Source organism: Garra rufa, chromosome 1 (assembly GCF_049309525.1).
Source record: "Garra rufa chromosome 1, GarRuf1.0, whole genome shotgun sequence".
In the NCBI taxonomy this organism is placed as follows: domain Eukaryota; kingdom Metazoa; phylum Chordata; class Actinopteri; order Cypriniformes; family Cyprinidae; genus Garra; species Garra rufa.
In genome coordinates, this window is record NC_133361.1 from 91,965,801 (window position 1) to 91,992,935 (window position 27,135).

At 38.3% G+C, this 27,135-nt stretch overlaps 26 non-coding genes across 26 annotated transcripts; all 26 read left to right on the top strand.

Moving 5' to 3' along the window:
• Positions 1 to 360: 360 nt before the first annotated feature.
• Positions 361 to 479, top strand: LOC141312085 (5S ribosomal RNA). Its single transcript, XR_012349199.1, has one exon. It is a non-coding gene; the product is annotated as a 5S ribosomal RNA (ribosomal RNA).
• An 84-nt stretch (positions 480 to 563) lies between these two features.
• On the top strand, positions 564 to 682 carry LOC141317903 (5S ribosomal RNA). The gene has a single exon (XR_012352253.1). It is a non-coding gene; the product is annotated as a 5S ribosomal RNA (ribosomal RNA).
• A 6,735-nt stretch (positions 683 to 7,417) lies between these two features.
• LOC141310369 (5S ribosomal RNA) lies at positions 7,418 to 7,536 on the top strand. The gene has a single exon (XR_012347919.1). It is a non-coding gene; the product is annotated as a 5S ribosomal RNA (ribosomal RNA).
• An 801-nt stretch (positions 7,537 to 8,337) lies between these two features.
• LOC141308558 (5S ribosomal RNA) lies at positions 8,338 to 8,456 on the top strand. The gene has a single exon (XR_012347224.1). It is a non-coding gene; the product is annotated as a 5S ribosomal RNA (ribosomal RNA).
• An 84-nt stretch (positions 8,457 to 8,540) lies between these two features.
• On the top strand, positions 8,541 to 8,659 carry LOC141292134 (5S ribosomal RNA). Its single transcript, XR_012340450.1, has one exon. It is a non-coding gene; the product is annotated as a 5S ribosomal RNA (ribosomal RNA).
• A 750-nt stretch (positions 8,660 to 9,409) lies between these two features.
• Positions 9,410 to 9,528, top strand: LOC141292142 (5S ribosomal RNA). The gene has a single exon (XR_012340451.1). It is a non-coding gene; the product is annotated as a 5S ribosomal RNA (ribosomal RNA).
• An 84-nt stretch (positions 9,529 to 9,612) lies between these two features.
• LOC141310225 (5S ribosomal RNA) lies at positions 9,613 to 9,731 on the top strand. Its single transcript, XR_012347776.1, has one exon. It is a non-coding gene; the product is annotated as a 5S ribosomal RNA (ribosomal RNA).
• An 801-nt stretch (positions 9,732 to 10,532) lies between these two features.
• Positions 10,533 to 10,651, top strand: LOC141311377 (5S ribosomal RNA). Its single transcript, XR_012348843.1, has one exon. It is a non-coding gene; the product is annotated as a 5S ribosomal RNA (ribosomal RNA).
• An 84-nt stretch (positions 10,652 to 10,735) lies between these two features.
• LOC141292148 (5S ribosomal RNA) lies at positions 10,736 to 10,854 on the top strand. Its single transcript, XR_012340452.1, has one exon. It is a non-coding gene; the product is annotated as a 5S ribosomal RNA (ribosomal RNA).
• Positions 10,855 to 11,655: 801 nt separating this feature from the next.
• On the top strand, positions 11,656 to 11,774 carry LOC141308569 (5S ribosomal RNA). The gene has a single exon (XR_012347225.1). It is a non-coding gene; the product is annotated as a 5S ribosomal RNA (ribosomal RNA).
• Positions 11,775 to 11,858: 84 nt separating this feature from the next.
• LOC141292154 (5S ribosomal RNA) lies at positions 11,859 to 11,977 on the top strand. The gene has a single exon (XR_012340454.1). It is a non-coding gene; the product is annotated as a 5S ribosomal RNA (ribosomal RNA).
• A 750-nt stretch (positions 11,978 to 12,727) lies between these two features.
• On the top strand, positions 12,728 to 12,846 carry LOC141292160 (5S ribosomal RNA). Its single transcript, XR_012340456.1, has one exon. It is a non-coding gene; the product is annotated as a 5S ribosomal RNA (ribosomal RNA).
• An 84-nt stretch (positions 12,847 to 12,930) lies between these two features.
• Positions 12,931 to 13,049, top strand: LOC141310236 (5S ribosomal RNA). Its single transcript, XR_012347787.1, has one exon. It is a non-coding gene; the product is annotated as a 5S ribosomal RNA (ribosomal RNA).
• Positions 13,050 to 13,850: 801 nt separating this feature from the next.
• LOC141311388 (5S ribosomal RNA) lies at positions 13,851 to 13,969 on the top strand. The gene has a single exon (XR_012348854.1). It is a non-coding gene; the product is annotated as a 5S ribosomal RNA (ribosomal RNA).
• An 84-nt stretch (positions 13,970 to 14,053) lies between these two features.
• Positions 14,054 to 14,172, top strand: LOC141295573 (5S ribosomal RNA). The gene has a single exon (XR_012341095.1). It is a non-coding gene; the product is annotated as a 5S ribosomal RNA (ribosomal RNA).
• An 801-nt stretch (positions 14,173 to 14,973) lies between these two features.
• Positions 14,974 to 15,092, top strand: LOC141312096 (5S ribosomal RNA). Its single transcript, XR_012349200.1, has one exon. It is a non-coding gene; the product is annotated as a 5S ribosomal RNA (ribosomal RNA).
• Positions 15,093 to 15,176: 84 nt separating this feature from the next.
• LOC141317904 (5S ribosomal RNA) lies at positions 15,177 to 15,295 on the top strand. Its single transcript, XR_012352254.1, has one exon. It is a non-coding gene; the product is annotated as a 5S ribosomal RNA (ribosomal RNA).
• Positions 15,296 to 22,029: 6,734 nt separating this feature from the next.
• Positions 22,030 to 22,148, top strand: LOC141310380 (5S ribosomal RNA). The gene has a single exon (XR_012347930.1). It is a non-coding gene; the product is annotated as a 5S ribosomal RNA (ribosomal RNA).
• An 801-nt stretch (positions 22,149 to 22,949) lies between these two features.
• LOC141308580 (5S ribosomal RNA) lies at positions 22,950 to 23,068 on the top strand. Its single transcript, XR_012347226.1, has one exon. It is a non-coding gene; the product is annotated as a 5S ribosomal RNA (ribosomal RNA).
• Positions 23,069 to 23,152: 84 nt separating this feature from the next.
• Positions 23,153 to 23,271, top strand: LOC141292173 (5S ribosomal RNA). Its single transcript, XR_012340458.1, has one exon. It is a non-coding gene; the product is annotated as a 5S ribosomal RNA (ribosomal RNA).
• An 801-nt stretch (positions 23,272 to 24,072) lies between these two features.
• LOC141311399 (5S ribosomal RNA) lies at positions 24,073 to 24,191 on the top strand. The gene has a single exon (XR_012348865.1). It is a non-coding gene; the product is annotated as a 5S ribosomal RNA (ribosomal RNA).
• Positions 24,192 to 24,275: 84 nt separating this feature from the next.
• Positions 24,276 to 24,394, top strand: LOC141292179 (5S ribosomal RNA). Its single transcript, XR_012340459.1, has one exon. It is a non-coding gene; the product is annotated as a 5S ribosomal RNA (ribosomal RNA).
• Positions 24,395 to 25,195: 801 nt separating this feature from the next.
• On the top strand, positions 25,196 to 25,314 carry LOC141308591 (5S ribosomal RNA). Its single transcript, XR_012347227.1, has one exon. It is a non-coding gene; the product is annotated as a 5S ribosomal RNA (ribosomal RNA).
• Positions 25,315 to 25,398: 84 nt separating this feature from the next.
• Positions 25,399 to 25,517, top strand: LOC141292187 (5S ribosomal RNA). The gene has a single exon (XR_012340460.1). It is a non-coding gene; the product is annotated as a 5S ribosomal RNA (ribosomal RNA).
• A 750-nt stretch (positions 25,518 to 26,267) lies between these two features.
• Positions 26,268 to 26,386, top strand: LOC141292193 (5S ribosomal RNA). The gene has a single exon (XR_012340461.1). It is a non-coding gene; the product is annotated as a 5S ribosomal RNA (ribosomal RNA).
• An 84-nt stretch (positions 26,387 to 26,470) lies between these two features.
• On the top strand, positions 26,471 to 26,589 carry LOC141310247 (5S ribosomal RNA). Its single transcript, XR_012347798.1, has one exon. It is a non-coding gene; the product is annotated as a 5S ribosomal RNA (ribosomal RNA).
• The last annotated feature ends 546 nt before the right edge of the window (positions 26,590 to 27,135 follow it).

Genomic DNA, 27,135 nt, shown 5'->3' on the forward strand with positions numbered 1-27,135 from the left:
TAACAGAGTTTACCTGTTTTTAGGGTATGGACAAATGAACTGTATTCTTTTAACAGAGTTTACCTAGTTTTATCGTGTTGTTTTAAAGTCTTTTATGTGAACCTTGTAAATACACCAAATCTATTTAAACCAATTTTCTTTTATGTCTCATTCTTTTAACCACTAGTCATCTCTCACAGTTAAATCTGACCCCATTTTAGTCTTGTAACTCGGCTGATAAGGCCGATTGTTACACTTTTATGGGAGACCGCCTGGGAATACCAGGTGCTGTAAGCTTTTGCCTTTTCTTCACTATTTATATAATATGCTGGCTTTTACGGAGGCTGATCTTTAAATAGCCCACTTTTTGGAGCAGCCCTCGCTTATGGCCATACCGCGCTGAGAGCGCCCGAACTCGTCTGATCTCGGAAGCTAAGCAGCGTCGGGCCTGGTTAGTACTTGGATGGGAGACCGCCTGGGAATACCAGGTGCTGTAAGCTTTTGCCTTTTCTTCACTATTTATATAATATGCTGGCTTTTACGGAGGCTGATCTTTAAATAGCCCACTTTTTGGAGCAGCCCTCGCTTATGGCCATAACGCGCTGAGAGCGCCCGATCTCGTCTGATCTCGGAAGCTAAGCAGCGTCGGGCCTGGTTAGTACTTGGATGGGAGACCGCCTGGGAATACCAGGTGCTGTAAGCTTTTGCCTTTTCTTCACTATTTATATAAAATGCTGGCTTTTAGAAAGACGTGTTTTACCGCTCTATTTATTACAATCATTTACATGTATTATAGAGTTTTAAGTGTTTTACATGTTTTTTAGGCCATTTTATTACTCTTAACATTTTAAGTGTATGTGTCTTTAATAAATGGATGGTTGGCCTGTCATGTGACTAGACACATGACAGGAAGCAGTAAGTACAACTGTATAAGAGAGCAGCATGACAAACAAAGGACAGTCACCAAACTGTTGGATTGAGGAGTTGCTAATTTTAGAGCTCACCTTTCCATTCACCACCTGCAAACTTTGGATTACACTTTCTGTGGATTGTATATACACTGGTGGACACTCACATTGGACTTATCAACACACTGGGGTTCTTGGACTGTTTTTAGGGTATGGACAAATGAACTGTATTCTTTTAACAGAGTTTACCTGTTTTTAGGGTATGGACAAATGAACTGTATTCTTTTAACAGAGTTTACCTAGTTTTATCGTGTTGTTTTAAAGTCTTTTATGTGAACCTTGTAAATACACCAAATCTATTTAAACCAATTTTCTTTTATGTCTCATTCTTTTAACCACTAGTCATCTCTCACAGTTAAATCTGACCCCATTTTAGTCTTGTAACTCGGCTGATAAGGCCGATTGTTACACTTTTATGGGAGACCGCCTGGGAATACCAGGTGCTGTAAGCTTTTGCCTTTTCTTCACTATTTATATAATATGCTGGCTTTTACGGAGGCTGATCTTTAAATAGCCCACTTTTTGGAGCAGCCCTCGCTTACGGCCATACCGCCACCTGAGAGCGCTAGAGAGCAACAGGAAGTGGTTGGCAGCAGTTGGGAGAGGAAGGCTCTCCTCCATTTTGTGTTTGATTTTTTTTGTTTGTTTTGTGAGTGGTTTTACTTTAAGTTAGTTTTTTTGTGTTTTTTTCAGTTATAAAACCACCTAACAGCAGCATTTTTGCTGGCTGGAGGGTGGTTAAACCTTTTTTTTCTTAACTTATTTTTCTTTAAAAAAAACGGACGGATTAATGGATTACGAAACAGAACTGGCTGGAGAGAGACGGATGGCAAACGACACTGGACTGGCAGGAGGAACACGCACGGCAATGGACACTGGACTGGCTGGAGGAACATGCACGGCAAACGAGACTGGACTGGCAGGAGGAACACGCACGGCAAACGACATTGGACTGGATAAACGACCACGAGCTACAAATGGAAAAAAACAGGAAGTAAGAGAAAAGTTTGTTGAGCGACAATATTTAAAGGAAGCTACAGTGATTGTGAATGTGGAGAATGTGATTGGGGTGAGAGCGGAGGACATTATTAAAGCTGTAACGGAACAATGTGGACATGGCAAAATTTTAGCACTAAGACCAAGACAAGGGAAAGAATACGAACTGACAATGGAAAAAGAAGAAACGTGTGAAAAACTAATTGATGGACTAAGAATAAAAGGAGTGGACTGTGAAGTAAAAAATCTACAAAACAGGGATTATGTTGTTTCCTTCATGCACCTGCCTGTCTACCTGGATGACAAAGAAATTTTAGGAAAATTGGAGGGATGGGGAGTTGATCCCATTACCAAAATTAAAAGAAGACGCTACCCGGGCACCGACATTGAAGATGGAACAAGGTTCCTTAAGGTGAGGTTCCCCAAGCAAGTGGCATCGTTGCCATATAGCACACGGCTAGAAACAGCCGAAGGGCCGCAGTACTTCCGGGTGATGCACAGCCATCAGGTGAAGACCTGTAGGCTGTGCATGAGCCCGGATCACCTGCTAATAGAATGCCCAAATTTTGTGTGCTACAAATGTGAGGAGAGGGGACATTTTGCACGAGATTGCAATGCTGTCAGGTGCCCGGGGTGTCAGGAAGTTTTAAATAAATGTGAATGTTGGATGGAGGGAGAGGAAGGAGGAAGGGAAGAACAGGTGGGCAGACAGGTGCATGAAGGAAACAACGAGGAGGAAGGACTACAACAAAAAGAAACGGAAGGAGGACCGAGCTGCAGAGAGGAAGGAGAAAGAAGAGAAGACAACATTAATAATAACGAACAAACAGTGGAGCAGGACACTCAATGGACAGAGATGGAGATGTCGGACAGTTTTAATACTTTTCTGGGTGATGTGGAGAGAGATGGACAAGGAAGGTTGGATCAAGTTAAAGAAACGGACAATGAAGAGGGAATAAAGATGGACAAAATGGACAAAGACAGAGGAGGGAAAGGACAAATAAGAAGGAGAGCACTGAAGGTAAAACCAAATTTGGAAAGTGCAAGAAAAAAGATTATGACAGAGACTAACAGATTTGATGTGCTAAGGGTCCTGGAGGGAGAAAATGATGAATAATGATTTTTATGTATTTTTTTATTTACTTTTAATGGTTTTAAGTTGTGTTGCTTTTAATGCAAGGGGTCTGATGGACATGAGGAAGTTTGAAAAAGTAAAAGAAAAATGTAAAAGGGAAGACATTGTTGCATTACAAGAAACAAACTGGAGAGAAAATGTGATGAATGATTATAAAAAGAGATGGGATGGAGGTATTTTATATAATAATGGAGATGGGCGGGCTGGGAGAGGTGTGGCTTTTTTAATGAAGGACGATGTTTTTAAAGTGAGTAAAAGTGTGTATAAGGACAAGATGGGGAAATGTTTGGTAGTTGAGACAAAATATGAAGGAAGAGATTTGATTTTAGTAAATGTACATGCACCAGTGGAAGATAAGGAAAAGAAAGAGTTTTTTAATGTTTTAAGAAACATTGTAAAGAAGTATAAAGAAATAATTATGATGGGGGATTTTAACACAGTTTTTAGTAAACAGGATATGGCTGAAGGAATGGTTTTTAAAACAGATACAGGAAGAAAAGAATTAAAAGCATTAATGGATGAAAATAATATGATAGATGTGTGGAGAGAAAGAAATGAAAAGAAAAAAGAATTTTCGAGAAGACAAATAGTAGGGCAGTTTGTATGCCAAACTAGAATTGACTATGTTTTATGTACAAGAAATGTGGAGAATTTTATAGAAAATATTAAGTACAAAGAAACAAGTTTTAGCGATCATAAGATTTTATCTTTTAAGTTGGACTGGAGTCAAATGCAAAGAGGTCCGGGAGTATGGATTTTAAATACACAGATTTTAAAGAATGAAGATTATGTTTTAAAAGTGAAAGAAATTATAGAAAAAGAAAAGGAAAATGGAATGTATGAAGAGGATAAGAGAATATGGTGGGAGAGTGTAAAGTTTTTAATCAAAAAATTCTCAATCAGGTATTGTAGTGTTATTCAGAAATGCAAAAGATCCAAAGAAAGAGGAATAAAGGAAAGTTTGGAAATGGAACTGAATAAAGAATTTCAAGACATACAAAAGATAAAGGAAATGGAGGGGAAACTGAAAGAAATAGAAGAAAAGGAATATGAGGGGGCGAGGTTAAGAAGCAAAGCAAAATATGTGGTGGAGGGAGAAAAATGTACAAAGTTCTTTTTTGATCTGGAAAAAAAGAGAGGGAAAGCTGAAACGATAAAAGAAATAAGAGGGGAAAATGGGGAAATTGTAGAAGGGAATGAAAAGATTTTAAAAGAAATAAAGAATTTTTATGAGGATCTGTTTAGTGCAAGGGGGGTGGAAGAGGAGGAAAAAAAGGAACTGTTGAATCAGATAAAAGCAAAAGTAAGTGAGGAACATAAAAAAGAATGTGACCAAGAAATCAGGGAAGACGAGATTGAAAGAGCAATAAATCAACTGAATAAAAAGAAAAGTCCAGGAATAGATGGTTTGGGAACTGAATTTTATGTTTGTTTTAAAGAAGTTTTAACAAAGATTTTAAATGAGGTTTTTAAAGAAATTTTTGAAAAGGAAGAGATTAATGAAAGAACAAGGATGGGGTTAATGAAATTGATATATAAAAGGAAAGGAGAAAAAGTAGATCTAAAAAACTACAGACCAATCACGATGTTGAATACAGATCTTAAGATTTTAGCGAAGGTTTTAGCAAACAGATTAAAGGAAGTAATGCCAAGTATAATTAAAACAAACCAAGCATATGGAGTCAAAGGAAGAGATATAGCCGACATAACAATGAGTATAAGGGACACGATATGGTACATGAAAGAAAAAAATGAAGAAGGATATATAATTAGTTTGGATTTTGAAAAAGCTTTTGATAGGGTTGAGCACGGGTATTTATTTGAGGTTTTAAGGAGTTTTGGGTTCGGGGAAAATTTTATTAAATGGATTGAGATTTTATATAAGGGTGCACTAACAAAGATAAAATGTAATGGGTTTTTAACAGAGTGTTTTAAAATAACAAGGTCAATAAGACAGGGTTGTCCACTCTCAGCATTATTGTACTCACTTGTTTCTGAACCCTTGGGACTGGCTATAAAACAGAATGAAAGAATAATAGGGATAGAAATTGAGGGAAATAAGGCTGAGGGGAAAGTTTTTCAATATGCTGATGACACAACAATAATTGTAAAGGGAAAAGAGAGTGTTAAAGAAGTTATGAAGTTGGTAAAAGAATATTGTAGTGGGTCTGGAAGTAAAGTAAATGAGGAGAAAACGGTATATATGAGATTTGGTAAAGCTATGGTTTTAATGGATTGTTTTAATTTTAAGGAAGTGGAAGAAATGAGGATTTTAGGAGTTGTAATGGGAAAGAATGAGAGGAAAGTAAGAGATGAAATGTGGGAGCAACTAGTAACAGATATAGAGAGAAGATTAAATTTTTGGAAATTGAGAACTTTAAACTTGAAGGGGAAGGTTTTAATATTGAATGTTTTAATGGTTTCTAAACTTTGGTATGTTTTATATGTTTCTGAAATACCTTTATGGACAGAACGGAGGTTGAAGAAATGTTTTCTTGACTTTTTATGGGAGGGGAAACCAGCAAGGATTGCACATAATACGATTTTAGGGGCAATAGAGAAGGGGGGCTTAGGTTTAATGGATGTGGAACAGCGAAAAAATGCGTTGAGAGTAAAAATTGTTAAGAAATACCTGCAACAAGATAACAAAACTGAGTGGAAAAAAACAATGAAATACTTTTTAAACAAATGTGGGGATTTTAACATGGGGGACGGAATATTATGGATGAAAACAAAAATTTGGATGACGGAAGGATTACCCGAATTTTATAGAGAAATTTTTAGTGCCTGGGGGAATTTTTTAACGAAAATCGAGTACAATCCGCATGGAAGAGAAAACATTTTAAATCAACCTCTGTTCTTAAATAACAACATTTTAAAACAAGAGAAAGCAATATTTTTTAAAAAATGGATGGATGTGGGGATAACAAGAGTGAGAGATGTTTTGTATGAATTTAAAGAGGGTTTTTTACCGATACAATATATTGTGGATGCGATGGAGGAAGCAAAAGAAGAATACAGTAAACAAGAAATAACAAATAAATATGAAATTATTAAAAATGCAATACCCAAAGAGTGGATTAAAAGAATAGAGAGTATGGAAGGAGAGCAAACAGAGGGAAATATTTTTGTGAAACTGGGGGGAAAAATGTATGATTTTAAAGAATGTACTGTAAAAATGTTTTATTGTGTTTTTAGAGATGGTGTTTTTAAAGAGCCGATTGTAAATAAGTACTGGGTGGAAAAATTCAAGGATCTAAAAGAAGAATGTATATGGAGAAACATGAGGGGGAGGTGTGTTGAAACAAAGTTAGGATGTTTGGAATATTTTATAAGGCATAAAGCGGTTTTTACTGAGTCTGTTTTAAACAAGGTGGGAATGGAACAAAATCCAATGTGTAAAGTGTGTCATGAAAAAGAAGAGGGGATTTTACATTTGTTTTTATATTGTAAAGAATTGGAGGATTTTCTAAGGAAATGTAAATGTTTAATTAAAGATGTGAGCGAAGGTTGGGATGAAAGTGTAATGGAATGGAAAAGAGTAGTGATGTTTGGTTGGGAAAAGAAGGGTCAACACAAAAAGTTTATAAATCTGTGTATAATGTTAATGAAAAGCGCAATTTGGGAAAGAAGAATTGTGGCCAAAAAAGAAAAAATGGTGTTAGAGGTTTGGACTGTTTTTAAAAGGAAAATAGAAGTATATGTAGAACAATTATATGTGTATTTTAAAAGTGAAAATATGCTGAAAGCTTTTTATGATGTTTTTACACCAACAGTTTGTAATGTTTTAGAGAATTTCATGTGCAAATTGCCAGGAAGAGAAAGAGCTTTCTAAATCTTAAGTATAAAAGGCATGATTTTAAACAAAAAATACGAGATGAGTAGATTATATTTTATCTTATTTTTAATATTTTTTTCTTTTCTTTCGTCTTTGTGTGGACAACTATATTGTATTGTTGATGTTTCTATTGGTTGAAAATTCATCTTATGTTTAATGTGTTCCTTTTGCTTTGTTGATGATAATGTGATGTATTTTTTCATGTTTATTTATTTTATGTCGTGAGACTTCTAATGTGAAGCACACATTGGAAAATTTGTATTATGAAATTTCTTTAATAAAAAAGAGCGCCCGAAAAAAAAAAAAAAAAAAAAAAAAAAGAGCGCCCGATCTCGTCTGATCTCGGAAGCTAAGCAGCGTCGGGCCTGGTTAGTACTTGGATGGGAGACCGCCTGGGAATACCAGGTACTGTAAGCTTTTGCCTTTTCTTCACTATTTATATAATATGCTGGCTTTTACGGAGGCTGATCTTTAAATAGCCCACTTTTTGGAGCAGCCCTCGCTTATGGCCATACCGCGCTGAGAGCGCCCGATCTCGTCTGATCTCGGAAGCTAAGCAGCGTCGGGCCTGGTTAGTACTTGGATGGGAGACCGCCTAGGAATACCAGGTGCTGTAAGCTTTTGCCTTTTCTTCACTATTTATATAATATGCTGGCTTTTAGAAAGACGTGTTTTACCGCTCTATTTATTACAATCATTTACATGTATTATAGAGTTTTAAGTGTTTTACATGTTTTTTAGGCCATTTTATTACTCTTAACATTTTAAGTGTATGTGTCTTTAGTAAATGGATGGTTGGCCTGTCATGTGACTAGACACATGACAGGAAGCAGGAAGTACAACTTTATAAGAGAGCAGCATGACAAACAAAGGACAGTCACCAAACTGTTGGATTGAGGAGTTGCTAATTTTAGAGCTCACCTTTCCATTCACCACCTGCAAACTTTGGATTACACTTTCTGTGGATTGTATATACACTGGTGGACACTCACATTGGACTTATCAACACACTGGGGTTCTTGGACTGTTTTTAGGGTATGGACAAATGAACTGTATTCTTTTAACAGAGTTTCCCTTTTTTGAGGGTATGGACAAATGAACTGTATTCTTTTAACAGAGTTTACCTAGTTTTATCGTGTTGTTTTAAAGTCTTTTATGTGAACCTTGTAAATACACCAAATCTATTTAAACCAATTTTCTTTTATGTCTCATTCTTTTAACCACTAGTCATCTCTCACAGTTAAATCTGACCCCATTTTAGTCTTGTAACTCGGCTGATAAGGCCGATTGTTACACTTTTATGGGAGACCGCCTGGGAATACCAGGTGCTGTAAGCTTTTGCCTTTTCTTCACTATTTATATAATATGCTGGCTTTTACGGAGGCTGATCTTTAAATAGCCCACTTTTTGGAGCAGCCCTCGCTTATGGCCATACCGCGCTGAGAGCGCCCGATCTCGTCTGATCTCGGAAGCTAAGCAGCGTCGGGCCTGTTTAGTACTTGGATGGGAGACCGCCTGGGAATACCAGGTGCTGTAAGCTTTTGCCTTTTCTTCACTATTTATATAATATGCTGGCTTTTACGGAGGCTGATCTTTAAATAGCCCACTTTTTGGAGCAGCCCTCGCTTATGGCCATACCGCGCTGAGAGCGCCCGATCTCGTCTGATCTCGGAAGCTAAGCAGCGTCGGGCCTGGTTAGTACTTGGATGGGAGACCGCCTGGGAATACCAGGTGCTGTAAGCTTTTGCCTTTTCTTCATTATTTATATAATATGCTGGCTTTTAGAAAGACGTGTTTTACCGCTCTATTTATTACAATCATTTACATGTATTATAGAGTTTTAAGTGTTTTACATGTTTTTTAGGCCATTTTATTACTCTTAACATTTTAAGTGTATGTGTCTTTAATAAATGGATGGTTGGCCTGTCATGTGACTAGACACATGACAGGAAGCAGGAAGTACAACTGTATAAGAGAGCAGCATGACAAACAAAGGACAGTCACCAAACTGTTGGATTGAGGAGTTGCTAATTTTAGATCTCACCTTTCCATTCACCACCTGCAAACTTTGGATTACACTTTCTGTGGATTGTATATACACTGGTGGACACTCACATTGGACTTATCAACACACTGGGGTTCTTGGACTGTTTTAGGGTATGGACAAATGAACTGTATTCTTTTAACAGAGTTTACCTAGTTTTATCGTGTTGTTTTAAAGTCTTTTATGTGAACCTTGTAAATACACCAAATCTATTTAAACCAATTTTCTTTTATGTCTCATTCTTTTAACGACTAGTCATCTCTCACAGTTAAATCTGACCCCATTTTAGTCTTGTAACTCGGCTGATAAGGCCGATTGTTACACTTTTATGGGAGACCGCCTGGGAATACCAGGTGCTGTAAGCTTTTGCCTTTTCTTCACTATTTATATAATATGCTGGCTTTTACGGAGGCTGATCTTTAAATAGCCCACTTTTTGGAGCAGCCCTCGCTTATGGCCATACCGCGCTGAGAGCGCCCGATCTCGTCTGATCTCGGAAGCTAAGCAGCGTCGGGCCTGGTTAGTACTTGGATGGGAGACCGCCTGGGAATACCAGGTGCTGTAAGCTTTTGCCTTTTCTTCACTATTTATATAATATGCTGGCTTTTACGGAAGCTGATCTTTAAATAGCCCACTTTTTGGAGCAGCCCTCGCTTATGGCCATGCCGCGCTGAGAGCGCCCGATCTCGTCTGATCTCGGAAGCTAAGCAGCGTCGGGCCTGGTTAGTACTTGGATGGGAGACCGCCTGGGAATACCAGGTGCTGTAAGCTTTTGCCTTTTCTTCACTATTTATATAATATGCTGGCTTTTAGAAAGACGTGTTTTACCGCTCTATTTATTACAATCATTTACATGTATTATAGAGTTTTAAGTGTTTTACATGTTTTTTAGGCCATTTTATTACTCTTAACATTTTAAGTGTATGTGTCTTTAATAAATGGATGGTTGGCCTGTCATGTGACTAGACACATGACAGGAAGCAGGAAGTACAACTGCATAAGAGAGCAGCATGACAAACAAAGGACAGTCACCAAACTGTTGGATTGAGGAGTTGCTAATTTTAGAGCTCACCTATCCATTCACCACCTGCAAACTTTGGATTACACTTTCTGTGGATTGTATATACACTGGTGGACACTCACATTGGACTTATCAACACACTGGGGTTCTTGGACTGTTTTTAGGGTATGGACAAATGAACTGTATTCTTTTAACAGAGTTTACCTGTTTTTAGGGTATGGACAAATGAACTGTATTCTTTTAACAGAGTTTACCTAGTTTTATCGTGTTGTTTTAAAGTCTTTTATGTGAACCTTGTAAATACACCAAATCTATTTAAACCAATTTTCTTTTATGTCTCATTCTTTTAACCACTAGTCATCTCTCACAGTTAAATCTGACCCCATTTTAGTCTTGTAACTCGGCTGATAAGGCCGATTGTTACACTTTTATGGGAGACCGCCTGGGAATACCAGGTGCTGTAAGCTTTTGCCTTTTCTTCACTATTTATATAATATGCTGGCTTTTACGGAGGCTGATCTTTAAATAGCCCACTTTTTGGAGCAGCCCTCGCTTATGGCCATACCGCGCTGAGAGCGCCCGATCTCGTCTGATCTCGGAAGCTAAGCAGCGTCGGGCCTGGTTAGTACTTGGATGGGAGACCGGCTGGGAATACCAGGTGCTGTAAGCTTTTGCCTTTTCTTCACTATTTATATAATATACTGGCTTTTACGGAGGCTGATCTTTAAATAGCCCACTTTTTGGAGCAGCCCTCGCTTATGGCCATACCGCGCTGAGAGCGCCCGATCTCGTCTGATCTCGGAAGCTAAGCAGCGTCGGGCCTGGTTAGTACTTGGATGGGAGACCGCCTGGGAATACCAGGTGCTGTAAGCTTTTGCCTTTTCTTCACTATTTATATAATATGCTGGCTTTTAGAAAGACGTGTTTTACCGCTCTATTTATTACAATCATTTACATGTATTATAGAGTTTTAAGTGTTTTACATGTTTTTTAGGCCATTTTATTACTCTTAACATTTTAAGTGTATGTGTCTTTAGTAAATGGATGGTTGGCCTGTCATGTGACTAGACACATGACAGGAAGCAGGAAGTACAACTGTATAAGAGAGCAGCATGACAAACAAAGGACAGTCACCAAACTGTTGGATTGAGGAGTTGCTAATTTTAGAGCTCACCTTTCCATTCACCACCTGCAAACTTTGGATTACACTTTCTGTGGATTGTATATACACTGGTGGACACTCACATTGGACTTATCAACACACTGGGGTTCTTGGACTGTTTTTAGGGTATGGACAAATGAACTGTATTCTTTTAACAGAGTTTACCTGTTTTTAGGGTATGGACAAATGAACTGTATTCTTTTAACAGAGTTTACCTAGTTTTATCGTGTTGTTTTAAAGTCTTTTATGTGAACCTTGTAAATACACCAAATCTATTTAAACCAATTTTCTTTTATGTCTCATTCTTTTAACCACTAGTCATCTCTCACAGTTAAATCTGACCCCATTTTAGTCTTGTAACTCGGCTGATAAGGCCGATTGTTACACTTTTATGGGAGACCGCCTGGGAATACCAGGTGCTGTAAGCTTTTGCCTTTTCTTCACTATTTATATAATATGCTGGCTTTTACGGAGGCTGATCTTTAAATAGCCCACTTTTTGGAGCAGCCCTCGCTTATGGCCATACCGCGCTGAGAGCGCCCGATCTCGTCTGATCTCGGAAGCTAAGCAGCGTCGGGCCTGTTTAGTACTTGGATGGGAGACCGCCTGGGAATACCAGGTGCTGTAAGCTTTTGCCTTTTCTTCACTATTTATATAATATGCTGGCTTTTACGGAGGCTGATCTTTAAATAGCCCACTTTTTGGAGCAGCCCTCGCTTATGGCCATACCGCGCTGAGAGCGCCCGATCTCGTCTGATCTCGGAAGCTAAGCAGCGTCGGGCCTGGTTAGTACTTGGATGGGAGACCGCCTGGGAATACCAGGTGCTGTAAGCTTTTGCCTTTTCTTCATTATTTATATAATATGCTGGCTTTTAGAAAGACGTGTTTTACCGCTCTATTTATTACAATCATTTACATGTATTATAGAGTTTTAAGTGTTTTACATGTTTTTTAGGCCATTTTATTACTCTTAACATTTTAAGTGTATGTGTCTTTAATAAATGGATGGTTGGCCTGTCATGTGACTAGACACATGACAGGAAGCAGGAAGTACAACTGTATAAGAGAGCAGCATGACAAACAAAGGACAGTCACCAAACTGTTGGATTGAGGAGTTGCTAATTTTAGATCTCACCTTTCCATTCACCACCTGCAAACTTTGGATTACACTTTCTGTGGATTGTATATACACTGGTGGACACTCACATTGGACTTATCAACACACTGGGGTTCTTGGACTGTTTTAGGGTATGGACAAATGAACTGTATTCTTTTAACAGAGTTTACCTAGTTTTATCGTGTTGTTTTAAAGTCTTTTATGTGAACCTTGTAAATACACCAAATCTATTTAAACCAATTTTCTTTTATGTCTCATTCTTTTAACGACTAGTCATCTCTCACAGTTAAATCTGACCCCATTTTAGTCTTGTAACTCGGCTGATAAGGCCGATTGTTACACTTTTATGGGAGACCGCCTGGGAATACCAGGTGCTGTAAGCTTTTGCCTTTTCTTCACTATTTATATAATATGCTGGCTTTTACGGAGGCTGATCTTTAAATAGCCCACTTTTTGGAGCAGCCCTCGCTTATGGCCATACCGCGCTGAGAGCGCCCGATCTCGTCTGATCTCGGAAGCTAAGCAGCGTCGGGCCTGGTTAGTACTTGGATGGGAGACCGCCTGGGAATACCAGGTGCTGTAAGCTTTTGCCTTTTCTTCACTATTTATATAATATGCTGGCTTTTACGGAAGCTGATCTTTAAATAGCCCACTTTTTGGAGCAGCCCTCGCTTATGGCCATGCCGCGCTGAGAGCGCCCGATCTCGTCTGATCTCGGAAGCTAAGCAGCGTCGGGCCTGGTTAGTACTTGGATGGGAGACCGCCTGGGAATACCAGGTGCTGTAAGCTTTTGCCTTTTCTTCACTATTTATATAATATGCTGGCTTTTAGAAAGACGTGTTTTACCGCTCTATTTATTACAATCATTTACATGTATTATAGAGTTTTAAGTGTTTTACATGTTTTTTAGGCCATTTTATTACTCTTAACATTTTAAGTGTATGTGTCTTTAATAAATGGATGGTTGGCCTGTCATGTGACTAGACACATGACAGGAAGCAGGAAGTACAACTGCATAAGAGAGCAGCATGACAAACAAAGGACAGTCACCAAACTGTTGGATTGAGGAGTTGCTAATTTTAGAGCTCACCTATCCATTCACCACCTGCAAACTTTGGATTACACTTTCTGTGGATTGTATATACACTGGTGGACACTCACATTGGACTTATCAACACACTGGGGTTCTTGGACTGTTTTTAGGGTATGGACAAATGAACTGTATTCTTTTAACAGAGTTTACCTGTTTTTAGGGTATGGACAAATGAACTGTATTCTTTTAACAGAGTTTACCTAGTTTTATCGTGTTGTTTTAAAGTCTTTTATGTGAACCTTGTAAATACACCAAATCTATTTAAACCAATTTTCTTTTATGTCTCATTCTTTTAACCACTAGTCATCTCTCACAGTTAAATCTGACCCCATTTTAGTCTTGTAACTCGGCTGATAAGGCCGATTGTTACACTTTTATGGGAGACCGCCTGGGAATACCAGGTGCTGTAAGCTTTTGCCTTTTCTTCACTATTTATATAATATGCTGGCTTTTACGGAGGCTGATCTTTAAATAGCCCACTTTTTGGAGCAGCCCTCGCTTATGGCCATACCGCGCTGAGAGCGCCCGATCTCGTCTGATCTCGGAAGCTAAGCAGCGTCGGGCCTGGTTAGTACTTGGATGGGAGACCGGCTGGGAATACCAGGTGCTGTAAGCTTTTGCCTTTTCTTCACTATTTATATAATATGCTGGCTTTTACGGAGGCTGATATTTAAATAGCCCACTTTTTGGAACAGCCCTCGCTTATGGCCATACCGCGCTGTGAGCGCCCGATCTCGTCTGATCTCGGAAGCTAAGCAGCGTCGGGCCTGGTTAGTACTTGGATGGGAGACCGCCTGGGAATACCAGGTGCTGTAAGCTTTTGCCTTTTCTTCACTATTTATATAATATGCTGGCTTTTAGAAAGACGTGTTTTACCGCTCTATTTATTACAATCATTTACATGTATTATAGAGTTTTAAGTGTTTTACATGTTTTTTAGGCCATTTTATTACTCTTAACATTTTAAGTGTATGTGTCTTTAATAAATGGATGGTTGGCCTGTCATGTGACTAGACACATGACAGGAAGCAGGAAGTACAACTGTATAAGAGAGCAGCATGACAAACAAAGGACAGTCACCAAACTGTTGGATTGAGGAGTTGCTAATTTTAGAGCTCACCTTTCCATTCACCACCTGCAAACTTTGGATTACACTTTCTGTGGATTGTATATACACTGGTGGACACTCACATTGGACTTATCAACACACTGGGGTTCTTGGACTGTTTTTAGGGTATGGACAAATGAACTGTATTCTTTTAACAGAGTTTACCTGTTTTTAGGGTATGGACAAATGAACTGTATTCTTTTAACAGAGTTTACCTAGTTTTATCGTGTTGTTTTAAAGTCTTTTATGTGAACCTTGTAAATACACCAAATCTATTTAAACCAATTTTCTTTTATGTCTCATTCTTTTAACCACTAGTCATCTCTCACAGTTAAATCTGACCCCATTTTAGTCTTGTAACTCGGCTGATAAGGCCGATTGTTACACTTTTATGGGAGACCGCCTGGGAATACCAGGTGCTGTAAGCTTTTGCCTTTTCTTCACTATTTATATAATATGCTGGCTTTTACGGAGGCTGATCTTTAAATAGCCCACTTTTTGGAGCAGCCCTCGCTTATGGCCATACCGCGCTGAGAGCGCCCGAACTCGTCTGATCTCGGAAGCTAAGCAGCGTCGGGCCTGGTTAGTACTTGGATGGGAGACCGCCTGGGAATACCAGGTGCTGTAAGCTTTTGCCTTTTCTTCACTATTTATATAATATGCTGGCTTTTACGGAGGCTGATCTTTAAATAGCCCACTTTTTGGAGCAGCCCTCGCTTATGGCCATAACGCGCTGAGAGCGCCCGATCTCGTCTGATCTCGGAAGCTAAGCAGCGTCGGGCCTGGTTAGTACTTGGATGGGAGACCGCCTGGGAATACCAGGTGCTGTAAGCTTTTGCCTTTTCTTCACTATTTATATAAAATGCTGGCTTTTAGAAAGACGTGTTTTACCGCTCTATTTATTACAATCATTTACATGTATTATAGAGTTTTAAGTGTTTTACATGTTTTTTAGGCCATTTTATTACTCTTAACATTTTAAGTGTATGTGTCTTTAATAAATGGATGGTTGGCCTGTCATGTGACTAGACACATGACAGGAAGCAGTAAGTACAACTGTATAAGAGAGCAGCATGACAAACAAAGGACAGTCACCAAACTGTTGGATTGAGGAGTTGCTAATTTTAGAGCTCACCTTTCCATTCACCACCTGCAAACTTTGGATTACACTTTCTGTGGATTGTATATACACTGGTGGACACTCACATTGGACTTATCAACACACTGGGGTTCTTGGACTGTTTTTAGGGTATGGACAAATGAACTGTATTCTTTTAACAGAGTTTACCTGTTTTTAGGGTATGGACAAATGAACTGTATTCTTTTAACAGAGTTTACCTAGTTTTATCGTGTTGTTTTAAAGTCTTTTATGTGAACCTTGTAAATACACCAAATCTATTTAAACCAATTTTCTTTTATGTCTCATTCTTTTAACCACTAGTCATCTCTCACAGTTAAATCTGACCCCATTTTAGTCTTGTAACTCGGCTGATAAGGCCGATTGTTACACTTTTATGGGAGACCGCCTGGGAATACCAGGTGCTGTAAGCTTTTGCCTTTTCTTCACTATTTATATAATATGCTGGCTTTTACGGAGGCTGATCTTTAAATAGCCCACTTTTTGGAGCAGCCCTCGCTTACGGCCATACCGCCACCTGAGAGCGCTAGAGAGCAACAGGAAGTGGTTGGCAGCAGTTGGGAGAGGAAGGCTCTCCTCCATTTTGTGTTTGATTTTTTTTGTTTGTTTTGTGAGTGGTTTTACTTTAAGTTAGTTTTTTTGTGTTTTTTTCAGTTATAAAACCACCTAACAGCAGCATTTTTGCTGGCTGGAGGGTGGTTAAACCTTTTTTTTCTTAACTTATTTTTCTTTAAAAAAAACGGACGGATTAATGGATTACGAAACAGAACTGGCTGGAGAGAGACGGATGGCAAACGACACTGGACTGGCAGGAGGAACACGCACGGCAATGGACACTGGACTGGCTGGAGGAACATGCACGGCAAACGAGACTGGACTGGCAGGAGGAACACGCACGGCAAACGACATTGGACTGGATAAACGACCACGAGCTACAAATGGAAAAAAACAGGAAGTAAGAGAAAAGTTTGTTGAGCGACAATATTTAAAGGAAGCTACAGTGATTGTGAATGTGGAGAATGTGATTGGGGTGAGAGCGGAGGACATTATTAAAGCTGTAACGGAACAATGTGGACATGGCAAAATTTTAGCACTAAGACCAAGACAAGGGAAAGAATACGAACTGACAATGGAAAAAGAAGAAACGTGTGAAAAACTAATTGATGGACTAAGAATAAAAGGAGTGGACTGTGAAGTAAAAAATCTACAAAACAGGGATTATGTTGTTTCCTTCATGCACCTGCCTGTCTACCTGGATGACAAAGAAATTTTAGGAAAATTGGAGGGATGGGGAGTTGATCCCATTACCAAAATTAAAAGAAGACGCTACCCGGGCACCGACATTGAAGATGGAACAAGGTTCCTTAAGGTGAGGTTCCCCAAGCAAGTGGCATCGTTGCCATATAGCACACGGCTAGAAACAGCCGAAGGGCCGCAGTACTTCCGGGTGATGCACAGCCATCAGGTGAAGACCTGTAGGCTGTGCATGAGCCCGGATCACCTGCTAATAGAATGCCCAAATTTTGTGTGCTACAAATGTGAGGAGAGGGGACATTTTGCACGAGATTGCAATGCTGTCAGGTGCCCGGGGTGTCAGGAAGTTTTAAATAAATGTGAATGTTGGATGGAGGGAGAGGAAGGAGGAAGGGAAGAACAGGTGGGCAGACAGGTGCATGAAGGAAACAACGAGGAGGAAGGACTACAACAAAAAGAAACGGAAGGAGGACCGAGCTGCAGAGAGGAAGGAGAAAGAAGAGAAGACAACATTAATAATAACGAACAAACAGTGGAGCAGGACACTCAATGGACAGAGATGGAGATGTCGGACAGTTTTAATACTTTTCTGGGTGATGTGGAGAGAGATGGACAAGGAAGGTTGGATCAAGTTAAAGAAACGGACAATGAAGAGGGAATAAAGATGGACAAAATGGACAAAGACAGAGGAGGGAAAGGACAAATAAGAAGGAGAGCACTGAAGGTAAAACCAAATTTGGAAAGTGCAAGAAAAAAGATTATGACAGAGACTAACAGATTTGATGTGCTAAGGGTCCTGGAGGGAGAAAATGATGAATAATGATTTTTATGTATTTTTTTATTTACTTTTAATGGTTTTAAGTTGTGTTGCTTTTAATGCAAGGGGTCTGATGGACATGAGGAAGTTTGAAAAAGTAAAAGAAAAATGTAAAAGGGAAGACATTGTTGCATTACAAGAAACAAACTGGAGAGAAAATGTGATGAATGATTATAAAAAGAGATGGGATGGAGGTATTTTATATAATAATGGAGATGGGCGGGCTGGGAGAGGTGTGGCTTTTTTAATGAAGGACGATGTTTTTAAAGTGAGTAAAAGTGTGTATAAGGACAAGATGGGGAAATGTTTGGTAGTTGAGACAAAATATGAAGGAAGAGATTTGATTTTAGTAAATGTACATGCACCAGTGGAAGATAAGGAAAAGAAAGAGTTTTTTAATGTTTTAAGAAACATTGTAAAGAAGTATAAAGAAATAATTATGATGGGGGATTTTAACACAGTTTTTAGTAAACAGGATATGGCTGAAGGAATGGTTTTTAAAACAGATACAGGAAGAAAAGAATTAAAAGCATTAATGGATGAAAATAATATGATAGATGTGTGGAGAGAAAGAAATGAAAAGAAAAAAGAATTTTCGAGAAGACAAATAGTAGGGCAGTTTGTATGCCAAACTAGAATTGACTATGTTTTATGTACAAGAAATGTGGAGAATTTTATAGAAAATATTAAGTACAAAGAAACAAGTTTTAGCGATCATAAGATTTTATCTTTTAAGTTGGACTGGAGTCAAATGCAAAGAGGTCCGGGAGTATGGATTTTAAATACACAGATTTTAAAGAATGAAGATTATGTTTTAAAAGTGAAAGAAATTATAGAAAAAGAAAAGGAAAATGGAATGTATGAAGAGGATAAGAGAATATGGTGGGAGAGTGTAAAGTTTTTAATCAAAAAATTCTCAATCAGGTATTGTAGTGTTATTCAGAAATGCAAAAGATCCAAAGAAAGAGGAATAAAGGAAAGTTTGGAAATGGAACTGAATAAAGAATTTCAAGACATACAAAAGATAAAGGAAATGGAGGGGAAACTGAAAGAAATAGAAGAAAAGGAATATGAGGGGGCGAGGTTAAGAAGCAAAGCAAAATATGTGGTGGAGGGAGAAAAATGTACAAAGTTCTTTTTTGATCTGGAAAAAAAGAGAGGGAAAGCTGAAACGATAAAAGAAATAAGAGGGGAAAATGGGGAAATTGTAGAAGGGAATGAAAAGATTTTAAAAGAAATAAAGAATTTTTATGAGGATCTGTTTAGTGCAAGGGGGGTGGAAGAGGAGGAAAAAAAGGAACTGTTGAATCAGATAAAAGCAAAAGTAAGTGAGGAACATAAAAAAGAATGTGACCAAGAAATCAGGGAAGACGAGATTGAAAGAGCAATAAATCAACTGAATAAAAAGAAAAGTCCAGGAATAGATGGTTTGGGAACTGAATTTTATGTTTGTTTTAAAGAAGTTTTAACAAAGATTTTAAATGAGGTTTTTAAAGAAATTTTTGAAAAGGAAGAGATTAATGAAAGAACAAGGATGGGGTTAATGAAATTGATATATAAAAGGAAAGGAGAAAAAGTAGATCTAAAAAACTACAGACCAATCACGATGTTGAATACAGATCTTAAGATTTTAGCGAAGGTTTTAGCAAACAGATTAAAGGAAGTAATGCCAAGTATAATTAAAACAAACCAAGCATATGGAGTCAAAGGAAGAGATATAGCCGACATAACAATGAGTATAAGGGACACGATATGGTACATGAAAGAAAAAAATGAAGAAGGATATATAATTAGTTTGGATTTTGAAAAAGCTTTTGATAGGGTTGAGCACGGGTATTTATTTGAGGTTTTAAGGAGTTTTGGGTTCGGGGAAAATTTTATTAAATGGATTGAGATTTTATATAAGGGTGCACTAACAAAGATAAAATGTAATGGGTTTTTAACAGAGTGTTTTAAAATAACAAGGTCAATAAGACAGGGTTGTCCACTCTCAGCATTATTGTACTCACTTGTTTCTGAACCCTTGGGACTGGCTATAAAACAGAATGAAAGAATAATAGGGATAGAAATTGAGGGAAATAAGGCTGAGGGGAAAGTTTTTCAATATGCTGATGACACAACAATAATTGTAAAGGGAAAAGAGAGTGTTAAAGAAGTTATGAAGTTGGTAAAAGAATATTGTAGTGGGTCTGGAAGTAAAGTAAATGAGGAGAAAACGGTATATATGAGATTTGGTAAAGCTATGGTTTTAATGGATTGTTTTAATTTTAAGGAAGTGGAAGAAATGAGGATTTTAGGAGTTGTAATGGGAAAGAATGAGAGGAAAGTAAGAGATGAAATGTGGGAGCAACTAGTAACAGATATAGAGAGAAGATTAAATTTTTGGAAATTGAGAACTTTAAACTTGAAGGGGAAGGTTTTAATATTGAATGTTTTAATGGTTTCTAAACTTTGGTATGTTTTATATGTTTCTGAAATACCTTTATGGACAGAACGGAGGTTGAAGAAATGTTTTCTTGACTTTTTATGGGAGGGGAAACCAGCAAGGATTGCACATAATACGATTTTAGGGGCAATAGAGAAGGGGGGCTTAGGTTTAATGGATGTGGAACAGCGAAAAAATGCGTTGAGAGTAAAAATTGTTAAGAAATACCTGCAACAAGATAACAAAACTGAGTGGAAAAAAACAATGAAATACTTTTTAAACAAATGTGGGGATTTTAACATGGGGGACGGAATATTATGGATGAAAACAAAAATTTGGATGACGGAAGGATTACCCGAATTTTATAGAGAAATTTTTAGTGCCTGGGGGAATTTTTTAACGAAAATCGAGTACAATCCGCATGGAAGAGAAAACATTTTAAATCAACCTCTGTTCTTAAATAACAACATTTTAAAACAAGAGAAAGCAATATTTTTTAAAAAATGGATGGATGTGGGGATAACAAGAGTGAGAGATGTTTTGTATGAATTTAAAGAGGGTTTTTTACCGATACAATATATTGTGGATGCGATGGAGGAAGCAAAAGAAGAATACAGTAAACAAGAAATAACAAATAAATATGAAATTATTAAAAATGCAATACCCAAAGAGTGGATTAAAAGAATAGAGAGTATGGAAGGAGAGCAAACAGAGGGAAATATTTTTGTGAAACTGGGGGGAAAAATGTATGATTTTAAAGAATGTACTGTAAAAATGTTTTATTGTGTTTTTAGAGATGGTGTTTTTAAAGAGCCGATTGTAAATAAGTACTGGGTGGAAAAATTCAAGGATCTAAAAGAAGAATGTATATGGAGAAACATGAGGGGGAGGTGTGTTGAAACAAAGTTAGGATGTTTGGAATATTTTATAAGGCATAAAGCGGTTTTTACTGAGTCTGTTTTAAACAAGGTGGGAATGGAACAAAATCCAATGTGTAAAGTGTGTCATGAAAAAGAAGAGGGGATTTTACATTTGTTTTTATATTGTAAAGAATTGGAGGATTTTCTAAGGAAATGTAAATGTTTAATTAAAGATGTGAGCGAAGGTTGGGATGAAAGTGTAATGGAATGGAAAAGAGTAGTGATGTTTGGTTGGGAAAAGAAGGGTCAACACAAAAAGTTTATAAATCTGTGTATAATGTTAATGAAAAGCGCAATTTGGGAAAGAAGAATTGTGGCCAAAAAAGAAAAAATGGTGTTAGAGGTTTGGACTGTTTTTAAAAGGAAAATAGAAGTATATGTAGAACAATTATATGTGTATTTTAAAAGTGAAAATATGCTGAAAGCTTTTTATGATGTTTTTACACCAACAGTTTGTAATGTTTTAGAGAATTTCATGTGCAAATTGCCAGGAAGAGAAAGAGCTTTCTAAATCTTAAGTATAAAAGGCATGATTTTAAACAAAAAATACGAGATGAGTAGATTATATTTTATCTTATTTTTAATATTTTTTTCTTTTCTTTCGTCTTTGTGTGGACAACTATATTGTATTGTTGATGTTTCTATTGGTTGAAAATTCATCTTATGTTTAATGTGTTCCTTTTGCTTTGTTGATGATAATGTGATGTATTTTTTCATGTTTATTTATTTTATGTCGTGAGACTTCTAATGTGAAGCACACATTGGAAAATTTGTATTATGAAATTTCTTTAATAAAAAAGAGCGCCCGAAAAAAAAAAAAAAAAAAAAAAAAAGAGCGCCCGATCTCGTCTGATCTCGGAAGCTAAGCAGCGTCGGGCCTGGTTAGTACTTGGATGGGAGACCGCCTGGGAATACCAGGTACTGTAAGCTTTTGCCTTTTCTTCACTATTTATATAATATGCTGGCTTTTACGGAGGCTGATCTTTAAATAGCCCACTTTTTGGAGCAGCCCTCGCTTATGGCCATACCGCGCTGAGAGCGCCCGATCTCGTCTGATCTCGGAAGCTAAGCAGCGTCGGGCCTGGTTAGTACTTGGATGGGAGACCGCCTAGGAATACCAGGTGCTGTAAGCTTTTGCCTTTTCTTCACTATTTATATAATATGCTGGCTTTTAGAAAGACGTGTTTTACCGCTCTATTTATTACAATCATTTACATGTATTATAGAGTTTTAAGTGTTTTACATGTTTTTTAGGCCATTTTATTACTCTTAACATTTTAAGTGTATGTGTCTTTAGTAAATGGATGGTTGGCCTGTCATGTGACTAGACACATGACAGGAAGCAGGAAGTACAACTTTATAAGAGAGCAGCATGACAAACAAAGGACAGTCACCAAACTGTTGGATTGAGGAGTTGCTAATTTTAGAGCTCACCTTTCCATTCACCACCTGCAAACTTTGGATTACACTTTCTGTGGATTGTATATACACTGGTGGACACTCACATTGGACTTATCAACACACTGGGGTTCTTGGACTGTTTTTAGGGTATGGACAAATGAACTGTATTCTTTTAACAGAGTTTCCCTTTTTTGAGGGTATGGACAAATGAACTGTATTCTTTTAACAGAGTTTACCTAGTTTTATCGTGTTGTTTTAAAGTCTTTTATGTGAACCTTGTAAATACACCAAATCTATTTAAACCAATTTTCTTTTATGTCTCATTCTTTTAACCACTAGTCATCTCTCACAGTTAAATCTGACCCCATTTTAGTCTTGTAACTCGGCTGATAAGGCCGATTGTTACACTTTTATGGGAGACCGCCTGGGAATACCAGGTGCTGTAAGCTTTTGCCTTTTCTTCACTATTTATATAATATGCTGGCTTTTACGGAGGCTGATCTTTAAATAGCCCACTTTTTGGAGCAGCCCTCGCTTATGGCCATACCGCGCTGAGAGCGCCCGATCTCGTCTGATCTCGGAAGCTAAGCAGCGTCGGGCCTGTTTAGTACTTGGATGGGAGACCGCCTGGGAATACCAGGTGCTGTAAGCTTTTGCCTTTTCTTCACTATTTATATAATATGCTGGCTTTTACGGAGGCTGATCTTTAAATAGCCCACTTTTTGGAGCAGCCCTCGCTTATGGCCATACCGCGCTGAGAGCGCCCGATCTCGTCTGATCTCGGAAGCTAAGCAGCGTCGGGCCTGGTTAGTACTTGGATGGGAGACCGCCTGGGAATACCAGGTGCTGTAAGCTTTTGCCTTTTCTTCATTATTTATATAATATGCTGGCTTTTAGAAAGACGTGTTTTACCGCTCTATTTATTACAATCATTTACATGTATTATAGAGTTTTAAGTGTTTTACATGTTTTTTAGGCCATTTTATTACTCTTAACATTTTAAGTGTATGTGTCTTTAATAAATGGATGGTTGGCCTGTCATGTGACTAGACACATGACAGGAAGCAGGAAGTACAACTGCATAAGAGAGCAGCATGACAAACAAAGGACAGTCACCAAACTGTTGGATTGAGGAGTTGCTAATTTTAGAGCTCACCTATCCATTCACCACCTGCAAACTTTGGATTACACTTTCTGTGGATTGTATATACACTGGTGGACACTCACATTGGACTTATCAACACACTGGGGTTCTTGGACTGTTTTTAGGGTATGGACAAATGAACTGTATTCTTTTAACAGAGTTTACCTGTTTTTAGGGTATGGACAAATGAACTGTATTCTTTTAACAGAGTTTACCTAGTTTTATCGTGTTGTTTTAAAGTCTTTTATGTGAACCTTGTAAATACACCAAATCTATTTAAACCAATTTTCTTTTATGTCTCATTCTTTTAACCACTAGTCATCTCTCACAGTTAAATCTGACCCCATTTTAGTCTTGTAACTCGGCTGATAAGGCCGATTGTTACACTTTTATGGGAGACCGCCTGGGAATACCAGGTGCTGTAAGCTTTTGCCTTTTCTTCACTATTTATATAATATGCTGGCTTTTACGGAGGCTGATCTTTAAATAGCCCACTTTTTGGAGCAGCCCTCGCTTATGGCCATACCGCGCTGAGAGCGCCCGATCTCGTCTGATCTCGGAAGCTAAGCAGCGTCGGGCCTGGTTAGTACTTGGATGGGAGACCGGCTGGGAATACCAGGTGCTGTAAGCTTTTGCCTTTTCTTCACTATTTATATAATATACTGGCTTTTACGGAGGCTGATCTTTAAATAGCCCACTTTTTGGAGCAGCCCTCGCTTATGGCCATACCGCGCTGAGAGCGCCCGATCTCGTCTGATCTCGGAAGCTAAGCAGCGTCGGGCCTGGTTAGTACTTGGATGGGAGACCGCCTGGGAATACCAGGTGCTGTAAGCTTTTGCCTTTTCTTCACTATTTATATAATATGCTGGCTTTTAGAAAGACGTGTTTTACCGCTCTATTTATTACAATCATTTACATGTATTATAGAGTTTTAAGTGTTTTACATGTTTTTTAGGCCATTTTATTACTCTTAACATTTTAAGTGTATGTGTCTTTAGTAAATGGATGGTTGGCCTGTCATGTGACTAGACACATGACAGGAAGCAGGAAGTACAACTGTATAAGAGAGCAGCATGACAAACAAAGGACAGTCACCAAACTGTTGGATTGAGGAGTTGCTAATTTTAGAGCTCACCTTTCCATTCACCACCTGCAAACTTTGGATTACACTTTCTGTGGATTGTATATACACTGGTGGACACTCACATTGGACTTATCAACACACTGGGGTTCTTGGACTGTTTTTAGGGTATGGACAAATGAACTGTATTCTTTTAACAGAGTTTACCTGTTTTTAGGGTATGGACAAATGAACTGTATTCTTTTAACAGAGTTTACCTAGTTTTATCGTGTTGTTTTAAAGTCTTTTATGTGAACCTTGTAAATACACCAAATCTATTTAAACCAATTTTCTTTTATGTCTCATTCTTTTAACCACTAGTCATCTCTCACAGTTAAATCTGACCCCATTTTAGTCTTGTAACTCGGCTGATAAGGCCGATTGTTACACTTTTATGGGAGACCGCCTGGGAATACCAGGTGCTGTAAGCTTTTGCCTTTTCTTCACTATTTATATAATATGCTGGCTTTTACGGAGGCTGATCTTTAAATAGCCCACTTTTTGGAGCAGCCCTCGCTTATGGCCATACCGCGCTGAGAGCGCCCGATCTCGTCTGATCTCGGAAGCTAAGCAGCGTCGGGCCTGTTTAGTACTTGGATGGGAGACCGCCTGGGAATACCAGGTGCTGTAAGCTTTTGCCTTTTCTTCACTATTTATATAATATGCTGGCTTTTACGGAGGCTGATCTTTAAATAGCCCACTTTTTGGAGCAGCCCTCGCTTATGGCCATACCGCGCTGAGAGCGCCCGATCTCGTCTGATCTCGGAAGCTAAGCAGCGTCGGGCCTGGTTAGTACTTGGATGGGAGACCGCCTGGGAATACCAGGTGCTGTAAGCTTTTGCCTTTTCTTCATTATTTATATAATATGCTGGCTTTTAGAAAGACGTGTTTTACCGCTCTATTTATTACAATCATTTACATGTATTATAGAGTTTTAAGTGTTTTACATGTTTTTTAGGCCATTTTATTACTCTTAACATTTTAAGTGTATGTGTCTTTAATAAATGGATGGTTGGCCTGTCATGTGACTAGACACATGACAGGAAGCAGGAAGTACAACTGTATAAGAGAGCAGCATGACAAACAAAGGACAGTCACCAAACTGTTGGATTGAGGAGTTGCTAATTTTAGATCTCACCTTTCCATTCACCACCTGCAAACTTTGGATTACACTTTCTGTGGATTGTATATACACTGGTGGACACTCACATTGGACTTATCAACACACTGGGGTTCTTGGACTGTTTTAGGGTATGGACAAATGAACTGTATTCTTTTAACAGAGTTTACCTAGTTTTATCGTGTTGTTTTAAAGTCTTTTATGTGAACCTTGTAAATACACCAAATCTATTTAAACCAATTTTCTTTTATGTCTCATTCTTTTAACGACTAGTCATCTCTCACAGTTAAATCTGACCCCATTTTAGTCTTGTAACTCGGCTGATAAGGCCGATTGTTACACTTTTATGGGAGACCGCCTGGGAATACCAGGTGCTGTAAGCTTTTGCCTTTTCTTCACTATTTATATAATATGCTGGCTTTTACGGAGGCTGATCTTTAAATAGCCCACTTTTTGGAGCAGCCCTCGCTTATGGCCATACCGCGCTGAGAGCGCCCGATCTCGTCTGATCTCGGAAGCTAAGCAGCGTCGGGCCTGGTTAGTACTTGGATGGGAGACCGCCTGGGAATACCAGGTGCTGTAAGCTTTTGCCTTTTCTTCACTATTTATATAATATGCTGGCTTTTACGGAAGCTGATCTTTAAATAGCCCACTTTTTGGAGCAGCCCTCGCTTATGGCCATGCCGCGCTGAGAGCGCCCGATCTCGTCTGATCTCGGAAGCTAAGCAGCGTCGGGCCTGGTTAGTACTTGGATGGGAGACCGCCTGGGAATACCAGGTGCTGTAAGCTTTTGCCTTTTCTTCACTATTTATATAATATGCTGGCTTTTAGAAAGACGTGTTTTACCGCTCTATTTATTACAATCATTTACATGTATTATAGAGTTTTAAGTGTTTTACATGTTTTTTAGGCCATTTTATTACTCTTAACATTTTAAGTGTATGTGTCTTTAATAAATGGATGGTTGGCCTGTCATGTGACTAGACACATGACAGGAAGCAGGAAGTACAACTGCATAAGAGAGCAGCATGACAAACAAAGGACAGTCACCAAACTGTTGGATTGAGGAGTTGCTAATTTTAGAGCTCACCTATCCATTCACCACCTGCAAACTTTGGATTACACTTTCTGTGGATTGTATATACACTGGTGGACACTCACATTGGACTTATCAACACACTGGGGTTCTTGGACTGTTTTTAGGGTATGGACAAATGAACTGTATTCTTTTAACAGAGTTTACCTGTTTTTAGGGTATGGACAAATGAACTGTATTCTTTTAACAGAGTTTACCTAGTTTTATCGTGTTGTTTTAAAGTCTTTTATGTGAACCTT